Source organism: Hemitrygon akajei, unplaced genomic scaffold (genome assembly GCF_048418815.1).
Source record: "Hemitrygon akajei unplaced genomic scaffold, sHemAka1.3 Scf000045, whole genome shotgun sequence".
Taxonomy (NCBI): domain Eukaryota; kingdom Metazoa; phylum Chordata; class Chondrichthyes; order Myliobatiformes; family Dasyatidae; genus Hemitrygon; species Hemitrygon akajei.
In genome coordinates, this window is record NW_027331931.1 from 4,299,184 (window position 1) to 4,313,912 (window position 14,729).

The following is a 14,729-nucleotide window of genomic DNA, read 5'->3' on the forward strand; positions in this document are numbered from 1 at the left end:
ACATGGGCTTCCCACACCGGGATGTGCCCTCACGTGTGCGGTGTTTTACGTCACCGACGTGCTGCTGTGCTCGAGCTTTATCGGTTTAACGGCTGGGCTAATAATTAAGTGTTTATAAACATAGACTGATTTAACTGAAACCCGCACATTTCCTGTGTGGGTCTGAATTGTGTGTCGGGATGGGATGGGATGGGAATCGAAATTATAACGCTGAGAACTCTGTGACCTGGGGGTGGCTGAAAAGGGATCGGGGAAGATATGGAGGGAAAAACTAAATACGTGTCTGGTGTAAATATGGAAATAATATAGATAGATAGATAGATACTTTATTCATCCCCATGGGGAAATTCAACCTTTTTTCCAATGTCCCATACACTTGTTGTAGCAAAAACTAATTACATACAATACTTATCTCAGTAATAATATGATATGCATCTAAATCACTAACTCAAAAAGCATTAATAATAGCTTAAAAAAAAAGTTCTTAAGTCCTGGCAGTTGAATTGTAAAGCCTAATGGCATTGGGGAGTATTGACCTCTTCATCATGTCTGAGGAGCATTGCATCGATAATAACCTGTCGCTGAAACTGCTTCTCTGTCTCTGGATGGTGCTATGTAGAGGATGTTCAGGGAATATTCAGAGGATATAGGGAAATAATGAAATAATTTGGGAAATGCGGCGGTGGGTCGGGCAATATGTGAAGGGGGAGCAACAGTCACCGAGTCACGTGATCCTGTTTTACCGCAGATCGTCAGCATTTTCCGAAGCTCCGCCCAACGCCCGTGACGCAATAAGCACATTGCGCATGCTCACATTCTCGGGAACGGCAGTGTTGTTTTTTCGTTCATTGTGAAAGCGGGACGGCGGTGAGATTGGGATCGGGAGGGAATTCTCGCCCCTTTGGATGGGGAGCCGGAGACGGATTATTCTCTGCGGGGCAGCAGCAACAATTTCCCTTCGGTGAGTATTGAAGCCGGTCCCGAGTGGGGAGGTCTGACGTTGGGTGGTGAGTTAACTTTCCCGAACTCAAACAAGAGAAAATCTGCAGATGGTGGAAATGCGAGCAACGCGCACAAAATGCTGGAGGAACTCAGCAGATCGGACAGAATCCAGGAAAAGAGTATAGTCGAGATTACCGGCCGAAACCCTTCGGCAGGACTGGAGAATAAAAGGTGGGGGTGGGGAAGGGAGAGAGAAAGACAAAGTGATCGGTGAAACCTGAAGGGGGAGGGGATGAACTTTCCCGAACTGGCAGCCTCGCCTCGCTTCCTTCACAGAATCTGCCGGGGTCGGTCCGGGTTGTGAGACCTTCACACCGAACCGTCTGAGATGAGCCGCGCTCAGCCCCTGTTGTTCTGGTCCTATTAGCAGGATGAAGTAAAACATGTTTCTGTATTGTTACTGACAGAATAATGTATAATTTGTGTTCCGTGTTTATCTGAATGTATTTGCCTGTGATGCTGCCACAAGTCAGTGTTTCTCTCTCCCTGTACCTTCCCGTACTTGTGCAGTTGGCAATAAATTTAACAGGACCTGAGAAATCTCAGTGAGATTTGATTAGTGATGATCATGTTGGCAGCTCGGTAGGTCGAATGCATGAGACAGTACACTGTTAAATGCAAAACCCTGAACAGTGTTGATGATCAGAGGGATCTTAGACTCCAAGTTCATCGCTCCCTGAGAGAGACTGCACAGATTGATCGGGTGGTTAAGAAGGCAAATGGCATGGTTGTCTTTATCAGTTGAAGCATTGAGTTCAAAAGTCGGGAAGTTTTGTTGCAGTTTTATAAAACTAGTTAGACCACATCTGGAGTGTTTCATACAGTTCTGGTCGCTCCCATTCTCGGAAGGATATCGGGGCTTTGGAGTGGGCGCAGAAAAGGTTTACCAGGATATTGCCTGGATTAGAGGGCCTGAGCTTTAACGAGAGGTTGGACAAAATTGTGTCGTTTTCTCCGGAGCCGTGCCGGCTGGGGTGAGACTGGATGGACGTTTATAAGATTACCAGAGGATTAGAAGCCATGTCTCAGAAAGGCAGCGTCCATTATCAAGGACCTCCAGCACCCAGGGCATGTAGTTTTCTCAATGATACCAGCAGGTAAGGAGGTGCAGAAGTCTGAAGGCTCACACTCAGTGATTCAGGAACAGTTTCTTCCCCTCTGCCATCCGATTGCTAAATGGATATTGAACCCTTGAACACTACCTCACATTTAAAATGTATAGTATTTCTGTTTGTTGCACGATTTTTAATTTATTCACAGAAACATAGAAAACCTACAGCACAATAAAAGCCCTTCGGCCCACAAAGTTGTGCCAACATGTCCCTATCTTAGGAATTACCATGGTTACCCATAGCACTCTATTTTTTTAAGCTAGTATTTCTTTATTTTTCTCCAGTGTCTCCAAAGGACCATATTCTACCCACCTCCACCACCGTTGCCGGTAGCCAATTCCACACACTCACCACTCTATGAGTAAAAAAACTTATCTGTAACATTTCCTCTGCAACTACTCCCCAGCACCTTCAACCTGTGCTGTCTTTTCATAACCATTTCAGACCTGGGAAAAAGTCTCTGACTATCCACACGATCAATGCCTCTCATCATTTTATACACCTCTGTCAGGTCACCTCTCATCCTCCGTTGCTCCAAGTAGAAAAGGCCGAGTTCATTCAAACTATTCTAATAAGGCATGCTCCCCAATCCAGGCAACATCTGTGTAAATAGCCTCTGCACCATTTCTATGGTTTCCACATGCTTCATGTAGTGAGAGAACCAGAACTGTGCACATTGGGGTGTGACCATCGTCACATTTAGCTGCAACATTACCTCTCGGCTCCTAAATTCAATTCCACGATTGTTGAAGGTCAATGCATCATATGCCTTCTTAACCACAGAGTCAACCTGCGTAGCAACTTTGAGTGTCCTATGGACTGGGACCCCAGGATCCCTCTGATCCTCCACACTGCCAAGAGTCTTACCATTAATGTTATATTCTGCCATCATGTTTGACCTAACAAAATGAACCACTTCACACTTATCTTAGTTGAACTCCATCTGCCACTTTTCAGCCCATTTTTGCATCCTATCAATGTCCCACTGTAACCTCTGACACTATCCACAACTCCCCCAACCTTTGTGTCATCAGCAAACTTGCTAACCCATCCCTCCACTTCCTCATCCAGGTCATTTATCAAAATCACAAAGAGTAAGGGTTCCAGATATGCTGTAAATAATTTAGTTGTTTATTTTTATTATTTTACTTTGGGTTTTTTTTCCTTCTATAATATGTATTGCATTGAACTGCTGCTGCACGGTTTTCAAATTTCATGACACACACCGGTGATAATAAACCTGATTCTGATTCTGAGTGGACAGACAATCTATTTTTCCTGGGGGTTGAAATGTCTAATATATTTAAGGTGAGAGGAGATGTAAGCAGCAAGTTTGTTTCTTTACACAGAGTGGTGGGTAGCTGGAAAACTCTGCCTGGGGTGGGAGACCCGACTGGTCACGTGATCCCGTTTGCCCCTCCCATTTAACAGCAGATGGGCGGCACCTGTGCATCTGTTTCCGAGGCCCTGCCCTCCGGATGATGTGACACTCACTTCGCGCATGTTCACTGTCTCCGGCCGGGCGGTGTTTTCTTTTCCGCCCAGTGCTGAAGTGCATCATCTGTGGGATCGAGGGAAGGGTCCTCACCTCCTGGGTGGGGGAGCCAGGGGTCGGGATCACTGTCTGTGGGCTGAAGATATTGCGTTCCCATCGGTGAGTATTGAGACCGATCCCAAGCAGGGAGATCCGATGTTGGCCGTGAGCCCCGAACTGAGGACCAATTACTCATTTATTTTTTCGATTATCTGGTCTGGTCAAAAATGTGTAGACTTCACTTAATCTGCATTGAACGATCCAAACCTGGAGCCCAGGCTGTCTATTTCTGCAGAGTTGAAACGGGAGACCCACCAACAGGTCACGTGAGGCTGTTTACTGTCAATCTGCCCTACCCTTCACTTTGTGATGATAGATAGATAGATAGATACTTTATTCATCCCCATGGGGAAATTCAACCTTTTTTTCCAATGTCCCATACACTTGTTGTAGCAAAAACTAATTACATACAATACTTGACTCAGTAAAAATATGATATGCATCTAAATCAAAAAGCATTAATAATAGCTTTAAAAAAAAAAGTTCTTAAGTCCTGGCGGTTGAATTGTAAAGCCTAATGGCATTGGGGAGTATTTACCTCTTCATCCTGTCTGAGGAGCATTGCATCGATAGTAACCTGTTGCTGAAACTGCTTCTCTGTCTCTGGATGGTGCTATGTAGAGGATGTTCAGGGTTTTCCATAATTGACCGTAGCCTACTCAGCGCCCTTCACTCAGCTACCGATGTTAAACTCTCCAGTACTTTGCCCACGACAGAGCCCGCCTTCCTTACCAGCTTATTAAGACGTGAGGCGTCCCTGTTCTTAATGCTTCCTCCCCAACACGCCACCACAAAGAAGAGGGCGCTCTCCACAACTGACCTATAGAACATCTTCAGCATCTCACTGCAGATATTGAATGACGCCAACCTTCTAAGGAAGTACAGTCGACTCTGTGCCTTCCTGCACAAGGCATCTGTGTTGGCAGTCCAGTCTAGCTTCTCGTCTAACTGTACTCCCAGATACTTGTAGGTCTTAACCTGCTCCACACATTCTCCATTAATGATCACTGGCTCCATATGAGGCCTAGATCTCCTAAAGTCCACCACCATCTCCTTGGTCTTGGTGATATTGAGACGCAGGTAGTTTGAGTTGCACCATATCACAAAGTCCTGTATCAATTTCCTATACTCCTCCTCCTGTCCATTCCTGACACACCCCACTATGGCCGTGTCATCAGCGAACTTCTGCACATGGCAGGACTCTGAGTTATATTGGAAGTCTGATGTGTACAGGGTGAACAGGACCGGAGAGAGTATGGTTCCCTGCGGCGCTCCTGTGCTGCTGACCACCGTGTCAGACCTACAGTCTCCCAACCGCACATACTGAGGTCTATCTGTCAAGTAGTCCACTATCCAATCCACCATGTGAGAGTCTACTCCCATCTCCGTTAGTTTGTGCCTTAAGATCTTGGGCTGGATGGTGTTAAAGGCACTAGAGAAGTCAAGGAATGTAATCCTCACAGCAAAACTGACCCCATCTAGGTGAGAGAGTGATTTGTGCAGCAAATACGTGATGCAAGATGACATGGTGTGTGCTTAGAGTCCCTGGCTGGGTCAGGATGCTTCCTCTATGTTGTGTTGGGGGATCTGACATTGGTCACTGAGTCTCGTTAACTTCCCCCAACTCGCCTCGTTTCCTGAGGCTGGTCACATTTGCAGTTGAGCTTTCTGGCTGTTGTGTCTTCTCCTGGATTGGGGTGGGTGAGTAATGAGAACATCCCAGGTTTTGGGGATCTTTGATTTCACTGCCTGCTTTACCGAGGGACTGGGAAGTCTAGGGGGGAGAGTGGTTTCTGTGATGTGCACATGGCCGAGTGGTTAAGCAATCTGAAGGTCATGAGTTTGAGCCTCAGGCCAGGCAGTGCGTTGTATCCTTGAGCATGGCACTTAACCACACATTGCTCCTGCACGTTTATAGCCCAGATGGATCAAATCACCTAATCCTGTTCCTGTGTCTTATGTATTACCATGACAGAATGGTGGCTCCTTCTTATCCCAGATTGTTTTGTGATGTGTGAGGGACAATAAAAGATTGTTCACTGAGATTATTATATTTGGCTTCAACGTTTAAATTTCAGTGAGTTTTGTTCTTAGTAACATTAAGCAGAAATGTTTGGTTCTCCTTTTCATTGTTAATGTGCTTCATTATCTCTCTGGTTAGTGTTAGACCTGCGGTGAGAGGTTTATTGGAAGAAAAACCCCAACTGGAAGCAAACCACAGCTGAAGATGTGGGAATAGCAACAAGTGAACCAGCCCGAGGACTGAGAGCATCAACTGGAGAGAACAACTCTGAATCAGCTGACTTGGAGTTCCCAGTGAGTCAGTGAGGAGGAAGTTTGGTGAGTCTCACTTACTCAAACACTGGTCCTTTATACATTACATACCTGTACAATAGAAGGTGGGAAATAGTTGGTGAGACTGAATGTGCCCAGAAGAACCATTTATGCCTCTGTCAGACACAGTTGCAATCACACCAGGTCTGGTAATGTGCTTCCAGCAGCCCAGCCCTTTAAAATCACTCGCATTTTGTGGAAGTCAGATCTGGATAAAGCGGTGGAAATCGGGCAGAATCTCAAGTTGCTGGAGATCTGCACTAAAAACTGAAAATGAAGTCATCCTGACAAAATGTAATTAACCTGAATTGTAAAGATTGTTCCTCTCCCCACAGCTGTTCCTTACATGCTGAGCAGTTTGGTAATAACAATTTCTTTTTATTACATTCACTTTGGATTGGTTTATGTTTCCTGAAATGTACCATTTTTAATGTGGAAGTGGAAATGGCTCACTCTGTGATAGTAGAACAGTAAAGTAACCACAACTTTTCCCTGCAAATTACCCTGGTACCAATTAGCTTGTTATTCCTAGAAATGTGTTCAGTACAGTTGTTGCGAACAAGGTTTACAAGAATAATCTCAGGAATGTTCGGCGTTATGTTTGAGGAGCATTTGATGGTTCTGGACCTGTGCTCAATGGAGTTCAGGGGGACAGTGGGGGTAGTGGGGGATGTTTGGTTAAGTAAACCTACCAAATGCTGAAAAGCCTGGATACAGTGGACATGGAGATGATGTTTCCATTAGACTGTGATCTGATGGCACAGTATTGGAATAAAGAAGCTTCCCTTTAAAACTGAGAGGAGAAATAAAATTTGCCCAAATGATGTCTGATCTGTGGAATTTGTTGCCACAGAGGTTGGTTGAAGCTGCCATTTGGGTATATTTATGACAGAGATTAACATATTGATGATTGCTGAGTAGCTTCAGGGTTACAGGAGGAAGGCAGGAATATGGTGTTGGAATAAACATCAGCCATGGTTCAGTGGTGGGCAGACCAGATGGATCGAATCACCTAATTCTGTTCCTGTGTCTTATGTCTTACCATGACTGAATGATGGCTCCTTCTTATCCCATATCATTCTGTGACATGTGAGGGACAATAAAAGATTTTTCACTGAGCTCATTAAATCTGCCTTCAGTGTTTAAATTTCAGTGAGTTTTGTTCTTAGTAACATTAAGCAGAAAAGTTTAGTTCTCCTTTTCATTATTAATGTGCTTCATTGTCTCTCTGGTTAAAGTTAGACCTGTGGTGAGAGGTTTATTTGAAGAAAGATCATGACTGAAGACGAGGGAACAGCAACAAGTGAAGCAGCCCGAGGATTGAGAGCATCAACTGGAGAGAACCCATCTGACTCGGAGATTCCAGTGATTCAGTCAGGAGAAAGTTTGGTGAGTCTCATTTACTCAAACACTGGTCCTTTAGACATTACGTACCAGTACAAAGGAAAGTAGGAAATATTTGGGAGTGAGACAGAATGTGCCCAGAAGAACCTGTTATGCCAGTATCAGTCTGACCCAGTTGTGAAGATGCCCCCCCATTATATTCCTTTTAAACTTTTCGCCCTTCACCCTTAATCCATGTCCTCTGTTTTTTTTTTCTCCCCTAGCCTCACTGGATAAAGCCTGCTTGCATTCACTCTATCTGTACCCATCATAATTTTATATACCTCTATCAAGTCTCCCCTCATTCTTCTACACTCCTAGGAATGAAGTCCTAAACTATTCAACCTTTCTCTGTAACTCAGTTTCTCAAGTCCCGGCAACATCCTCATAATCCTTCTCTGCACTCTTTCAACCTTATTAATATCCTTCCTGTAATTCGGTGACCAGAGCTGCACATGATACTCCAAATTCGGCCTCACCAATGCCTTATACAACCTCACCATAACATTCCAATTCTTATACTCAATACTTTGATTTACAAAGGTCAATGTATCAAAAGCTCTCTTTACTACCCTATCTACCCATGACACCATTTGTAGGGAATTTTGTATCAGTATTCCTAGATCCCTCTGTTCTACTGCACTCCTCAGTGCCCCACCATCTACCTTATATGTTCTACATTGGTTTTTCCTTCCAAAGTGCAACACCTCACACTTGTCTGTATTAAACTCCATCTGCCATTTTTCAGCCCATTTTTCTAGCTGGTCCAGATCCCTTTGCAAGCTTTGAAAACCTTCCTCACTGACCACTACACCTCCAGTCTTTGTATCATCAGCAAATTTGCTGATCCAATTTACCAAATTATCATCCAGATCATTGATAAAGATGACAAATAACAATGGACCCAGCACTGATCCCTGTGGCACACCACTAGTCACAGTCCTCCACTCAGAGAAGCAATCGTCCACTACCAATCTCTGGCTTCTCCCATTGAGCCAATGTCTAATCCAATTTACTACCTAACCTCCCATGCGGGACCTTGCCAAAGGCCTTACTGAAGTCCATGTAGACAACATCCGCTGCCTTGCCTTCATCCACTTTCCTTGTAACCTCCTCAAAACACTCTAATAGATTTGTTAAACTTGACCTCCCCCACACAAAGCCATGTTGACTCTCCCTAATGTCCCTGTCTATCTAAATAATTGTCGATCCTGTCTCTCAGTACTCCTTCCAATATTTTACCCACTACCAACATCAAACTTACCAGCCTATAATTTCGAGAATTACTTTTAGAGCCTTTTTTAAGCAATGGAACAACATGAGCTATCCTCCAATCCTCTGGCACCTCACCCGTAGATAATGACATTTAAATATATCTGCCAAGGCCCCTGCAATTTCAACACTCGTCTCCTTCATGGTCCGAGGGAATACCCTGTCAGGTCCTGGAGATTTATCTACTCGCCTCAAAGTAGCAAGCCCCTCCTCCTCTTCTCTCTGTATATGTTCCATGACCTCAATACTTGTTTGCCTTATTTCCATTGACTCAATGCCAGTTTCCTTAGTAAATTCAGATACAAAAAAACCATTTAACATCTCCCCAATTTCTTTTGGTTCCATACATAGCCCACCACTCTGATCTTCAAGAGGACCAGTTTTATCCCTTAACTATCCTTTTGCTATTAATATACCTGTGGAAGCTCTTACTATCCTTCACATTGACTGCCAACGCTACCTCATGTCTTCTTTCAGCCCTCCTGATTTCTCCCTTAAGTTTTTTTTTGCACTCTTTATACTCCTCTAGTACCTTATTTGCTCCCTGTTTCTTACACATGTCATACATCTCTCTCTTCTTTATCAGAGTTCCAATATCCATCGAGAACCAAGGTTCCTTATTCTTATTCACTTTGCCTTTAATCCTGAGACTTTGTTCCCAGGGTGTCCTCATGGGCCGTCCAGAAATGATTTCAGCTGGTGACAGCCCTGTTTTCCCCTGTGGGGTAACCCTCATGTGGAATCGGGCTAATGGTCGGACCTTCAAGCAAGTGAGTCCAGTCTCCACTGTTAGCCTGGCCAGTTTACTCTTCAGAATGCCATTGGCTCTTTCCACTCTGCCAGCGGCCCATGGGTGGTATACACAGTGGAATTGTTGCTTGATAGCTAGTTTGTTACATACTCCTTCGTTTGCTTTCACCATAAAGTGTGAGCCATTGTTGAACTCAGCATCTCTGGCTTGTACCTGGGAATTATTTCCCTTAATAATACCTTCACAACAGTCACAGCAGTATTAATGGTAGTTGCAATAGCTTCAATCCATCTACTAAACACATCTATAATAACTAAGCAGTATCTGTCGCAATGTGCTCTAGGGAATTCAATAAAATCAAATTGTAGACACGAAAAAGATCCACCTGTCTAGGGAGTCGTACCCGGTGTGCAGGGTACAGGTTACCAACCATTCCCTCCTTTCCCAGGTGTGTAAAATCATGTTTCTGGTCGACTGACATTGGTAAAAACTATGTAGGAACACAAACCTGTCCTGCTGGGTGATCCGAAAACTTAGGCCAGGGACTTTCTGGCACCTCATATGGGACTACAGTTTGCACTCCTCCACAGAGGTGTTTCCCTGAAAAGAAATAACTTGAGGTAGCTGTAGAGCGGTGAGTAAGTTCTTTACAAAGGTGGCATTACTAATGGGGTGGCCAAAGGAAGTCAGGAATCCCCATGTTCCTAGAGAGCCCTGTAGTCATGTACAATTCCAAATGCATAACGGGAGTCTGTGTAAACGTTCCCACTTTAGTCTGTTGCTTGGATACATGCACGAGTCAGAGCAAACAGCTCAGCCTTCTGGGTGGAGACAGCTGCTTCAAAAGAGGCCTGTTCAATTACTTCACTGTCCATCACTATTGCATAGCCAGAATATCATTTTCCTGCTGGATCCACAAAAGAGTTTCCATCCTCATAAAACGTTGCCTCAGGCTAGAGGGGGTATTGCAGAATGGATGGGAGAGTCTGTCCTTCTTTCACTGTGATCCAGACGGGCTAGAGGGGGTATTGCGGAATGGATGGGAGAGTCTGTCCTTCTTTCACTGTGATCCGGACAGGAGGGCTGACTTCATGGATTGAAATTGCCCAGAGATGGGGGACAACATCTTGGGTTCGGTCACTATTAAAAGAATGTCTTACCAGATGTCCTGTCTTCACCTCAGACTCCTTCCAGTATCGGAGTTGGCCCGCGGCCAAGTCTTGCCAGTTTCCCTCAGTGCTGGAGGCCTGTTTTGTCAGGGTGTAGGCAAGGAGCCCTAGTCTCTTTGGCTTGAACCCAGGGCAAACCCTAACGGTGGTATGGGGAACCACCAGTCCTGTCTGTCGTCAAAAGAAATCTGGAACTTCGACCAGAAATGCAATGTCGTCTCTTCCTTTAACCTCTCCATTCACCGTGACTGGGAATTTCTGTTCCTCGAGGGGTGCATAATATTAGCTTTCCTCAGCTGAGCACCATGTAGGGCCATAGCACAGAGTCACATGAGAGTCGGCCGCTGGCAGACGGGATTCAAATGCAGTGGAGTCCAGAAAAAGTGCCCACCACTGGGTGATCAGAGGAAGCTATCAGTTGTTTGCAGTTCCAGCGTGCTATCCTTGTCCGTGCATAGAATCTCGACTTCCAACGGACAGAGCAAGTCTCTCGCTATGAGATTACACCCCCGTCTGGTGGTGACGGTAAATGAAACCTCACACTAGTTCCCCTGGAATTCCACCTGCAGTGGCTGGGTACGTGAATACGTACGTTCCGTGCCTCTGAACCCTGACAAAGTGATTGTAGCGTCTGATAGCTGGAATCCCTTTTCCGATACTATTTCCTGATCGAGAGTGGTTGTGGTTGCCCCATATCAATCATAAACAGAACTGGAATTCCAGCAACTGTCAATATTACATTGGGCTCTTCCTGAGGGGTGGTACTCACGGTAGGAAGCATCCTTGCTTGTCAATTTCTAAACGGGTTGTTGTCCCCACCTGTCCCTTGGTAGGATTTTGTTCCCATTTCTGATCCCCAGATATAGCCCATTCACATCCTTCTTCCTGCTGAACATGTTCACTTTAAATATTAGTTCCTTTTGGGGTTGATCAGGAATCGAAAATCAGGTCCCAGTAATATGTCAAAGCTCGTCACATTCGATTTCGTTCATTGTCAGGCCAATCCATATTATCTGTTTTAATCATGTTGGCTTAGTTGGTAAGTTTTGGAGCAGTAGGGCATTAAACTGGGGGGACAGGCTTGCTCTCCTGTGAAAGTGCCGTAGCAGGCCACAAATCACTCCCAATAGTCTGGTCCCGATTCCCCAGGCTTAGGTTTGCATTCAAGTACTTTAGTGATGTTTACAGGTTGCTGGAGAGCCCTTTCCAGGGCTTGAATAATCTGGTCTGTCTGTTCATTCTCATTATGGTTTCCCGCCTGTAACTCCTGATAGGTTTGGTCTCTCAATTCTGCCTTCCATTTCCTCCCCTCAGCAGCTGAGAGAATCATGCAGCAGAGACTGAATAAATCTTGCGGGGTCATGTTAAACATTAGTGTAGTACTGTGGACACACTGAGCAAACTGTGCTGCTTTTTCTTTTCTACCTGGGGCCTGATTCATGATCATTATCATTTCTTGAGGCTTCCAGGGTGCATACACAGGAATCACTGAGCGCTGTCCCTCCTCCTGCTCGTGGATTGGGCAGCATTCATGTGGGAATTGTCTTTGTGGAGTCACTAACTCTGGGGATTTATTGGATTCTTCGCTCCCTGTCTTGGAATAATCCTCGGTATTCCCTTTCTGGATCTCAGGATGTAGTGACATCCCTTCCCTATGCCGCTGTTTTACCTGAGTGGCCACCGTATCTGGGTACTGGGAGGATTGGGGTTCGGGAGCACTGGGTGAACTTGGCCCCTGGTAAGGTAGGAGAGGTACGGTGAGTGCCCACTCCTCATCATGGTCACTGTCCTCAAACAGGGTCGATATGACAGACATGGGTTTGGGATCCCTTGTGTCCCTATCAGTTCGAACTTCAGACTGATATTCCTGCCCTTCTCTCCTATCTGGGCCGGCCTTGGTTTGCTTACGTTGTTTTTCCTGCTCTCATTTTTTAGTGCCCATCCACCCAATCACGCTCCGCTTTTAGTGTCTCCCAACCTTTGGCGTTCCTTCTGCAGTACAGACCTCTATCCCTTTGTCACATGTATTATTCCTCCAACTTGCTGATAATATACTGTTCCACTTTACATCTTCATTCAGCCCATCTGCTCAGCACTCCCTATATTGGGATCGTGTTTGTGACTCCAAATGTTGAAGTTGAATAAAACTCGGGAGACCAGCTTCTTATCGTCACCACAGTTCATTTTCCAGCAGGAGTTTGAGACCCCGTTGTCAAAGGGAAGGCACGTAAGCACTGCCACCATCTGACTAGTGGACTGATTTAGTCAGGTTACAGCCATATATTTATACATAGTAAGCCCCATACATTCCTATTGCAAGATGTTATTTGAACTGGTACGCGCACTAAGTCTGTTGGCTCCAAACTTAATTAAATAAGAGAATTTGCTGACTGAAGGTTTTAATTACAGATGGATATACTATCCAGTCCTTATCAGTTATTCCCTTTGCAAGGCCCTGACTTAATTACAAGCAGATGTTTATTCCTGTCCTTATCAGAGAGTCCTCCTCCCTTTACTCAAAAGAGGGTACAATGTATAATGTTATCAACTAATGAGGGTACAGTGTATATTATCATCGCTCAGTATGTCACTCTGCAAGCCACAGAGAACTGATAATGAGCCTGTCTTAGCTAACCACTGAAGACAGTGTTTACTTTGGTTCAAATATTCCTATTCAGTCCCAATTATTCTTTTAGCCAGAGGTTACATAGGTTCAAAATGATTTTATTTAATATATCCTTAATTCATCAGGAGGGTTCGGGGGAAATGTTTTTGTCTAATCTAGAAACTGGTGTCACCTGTGTGTATTGTGGCGATGCAAAAGTTGCTGTAGAACTTACAAGTGGGAAGAAGTGGAGTGATATTTGGAAATCTGACTTTTTAAAGCGTAATTTAGCAAGTAAACCACATATGCACAATGTGCAAAAGCTCTGGTAAGAAAGTCCTTCATTACCTGTTACAGTCCTGCTACATAGTTTGTGTGAGAAAGCAGATGAACTCGATCAAACCCAGAGGAGATCATAGCTCTTATCAACAGTGATTTCCTAGCTCTTAAAATGAATACCTCACTATATAAAAATCACTGTGCACATGTTGTCACTGGGTAAAATTAAGCACAGTACATGATTTATGTGCACACTGGTCATTAGAAATTAGAGGGGGTATTGGAGGGAAGGTGCAGAGACTTCCAGTGTCCCTGATGCCCTCACCTACAAGATGTGCATCCAGCTGCAGCTTGTAGCCCTGCACTTGAAGGAGCTCGGACTTGAAATTGTTGAATTCTGGATCAGCTGGGAGTCAGAGGGGGTGATAGATGTGACATGAAGAGAGGTGAGTTACACCCAAGGTGCAGGACGCAGGAAACTGGGTGACAGGCAGGTGAATGAGGTTAAAAGGCCATTGAAGAGTACTCTTGCGGACATCCCACACAACAGCAGGTGGACCACTTTAGACACTGTTGGGGGGATTACCTGGCAGAGGAAAGTCAAATAAGTGTTAGGGGATTCATTAGTTATGGGAATGGAACAAGGAGGGGACTAATATCCTGGTATTAAGGCTTGCTGGAGCTAGTGTGGTGAGAGGGTGAAGTGGTTAAAATAAGTTGTAGGGGGAATGGGAGCCAGAGTGACTGAACGGATAGTGGAGAGGGTAAATTGAGTCAAATTGAATTGACTTTATTACATACATACTTCATACACATGAGGAGTAAAAGTCTTTACGTTACTCTCCATCTAAATGTGCAATGTGTAATTTATAGTAATTTATAATATATTGTTTATACATAGAACAGTCAATATAACATCAACATGCAATTATATCAGCATGAATTAATCAGTCTGATGGCCTGGTAGAAGATGATGTCCTGGAGCCTGTTGGTCCTTTTGCTGTGGTACCGTTTCCTGGATGGTGGCAGTAGGGACAGTTTGTGGTTGTGGTGAATTGGGTCCCCAATATCCTTTGGGCCCTCTTTACACATCTGTCTCTGTACATCTCCTGAATAGTGAGAAGTTCACATCTACAGATGCACTGGGCAGTCTGCACCACTCTCTGCAGGGTCCTGCGATTGAGGGAAGTACAGTTCCCATACCAGGCAGTGCTGCACCCAGTCAGCA

General features: G+C 44.8%; 1 protein-coding gene across 3 annotated transcripts in view; it reads left to right on the forward strand.

Moving 5' to 3' along the window:
- Positions 1–14,729, forward strand: part of LOC140720623 (uncharacterized) — a 74,224-nt gene that overhangs the window by 54,001 nt on the left and 5,494 nt on the right. The window contains exons 1-3 of one of the 3 annotated variants that reach the window (XM_073035456.1): positions 849–961; positions 5,870–6,048; positions 7,281–7,431. The exons of the other annotated variants lie outside the window; for them this stretch is intronic. The gene's annotated coding sequence lies outside the window, so the exon portion shown is untranslated. Of the gene's footprint in view, positions 1–848; positions 962–5,869; positions 6,049–7,280; positions 7,432–14,729 lie in introns of those variants that run through there. 3 annotated transcript variants of the gene reach the window in all.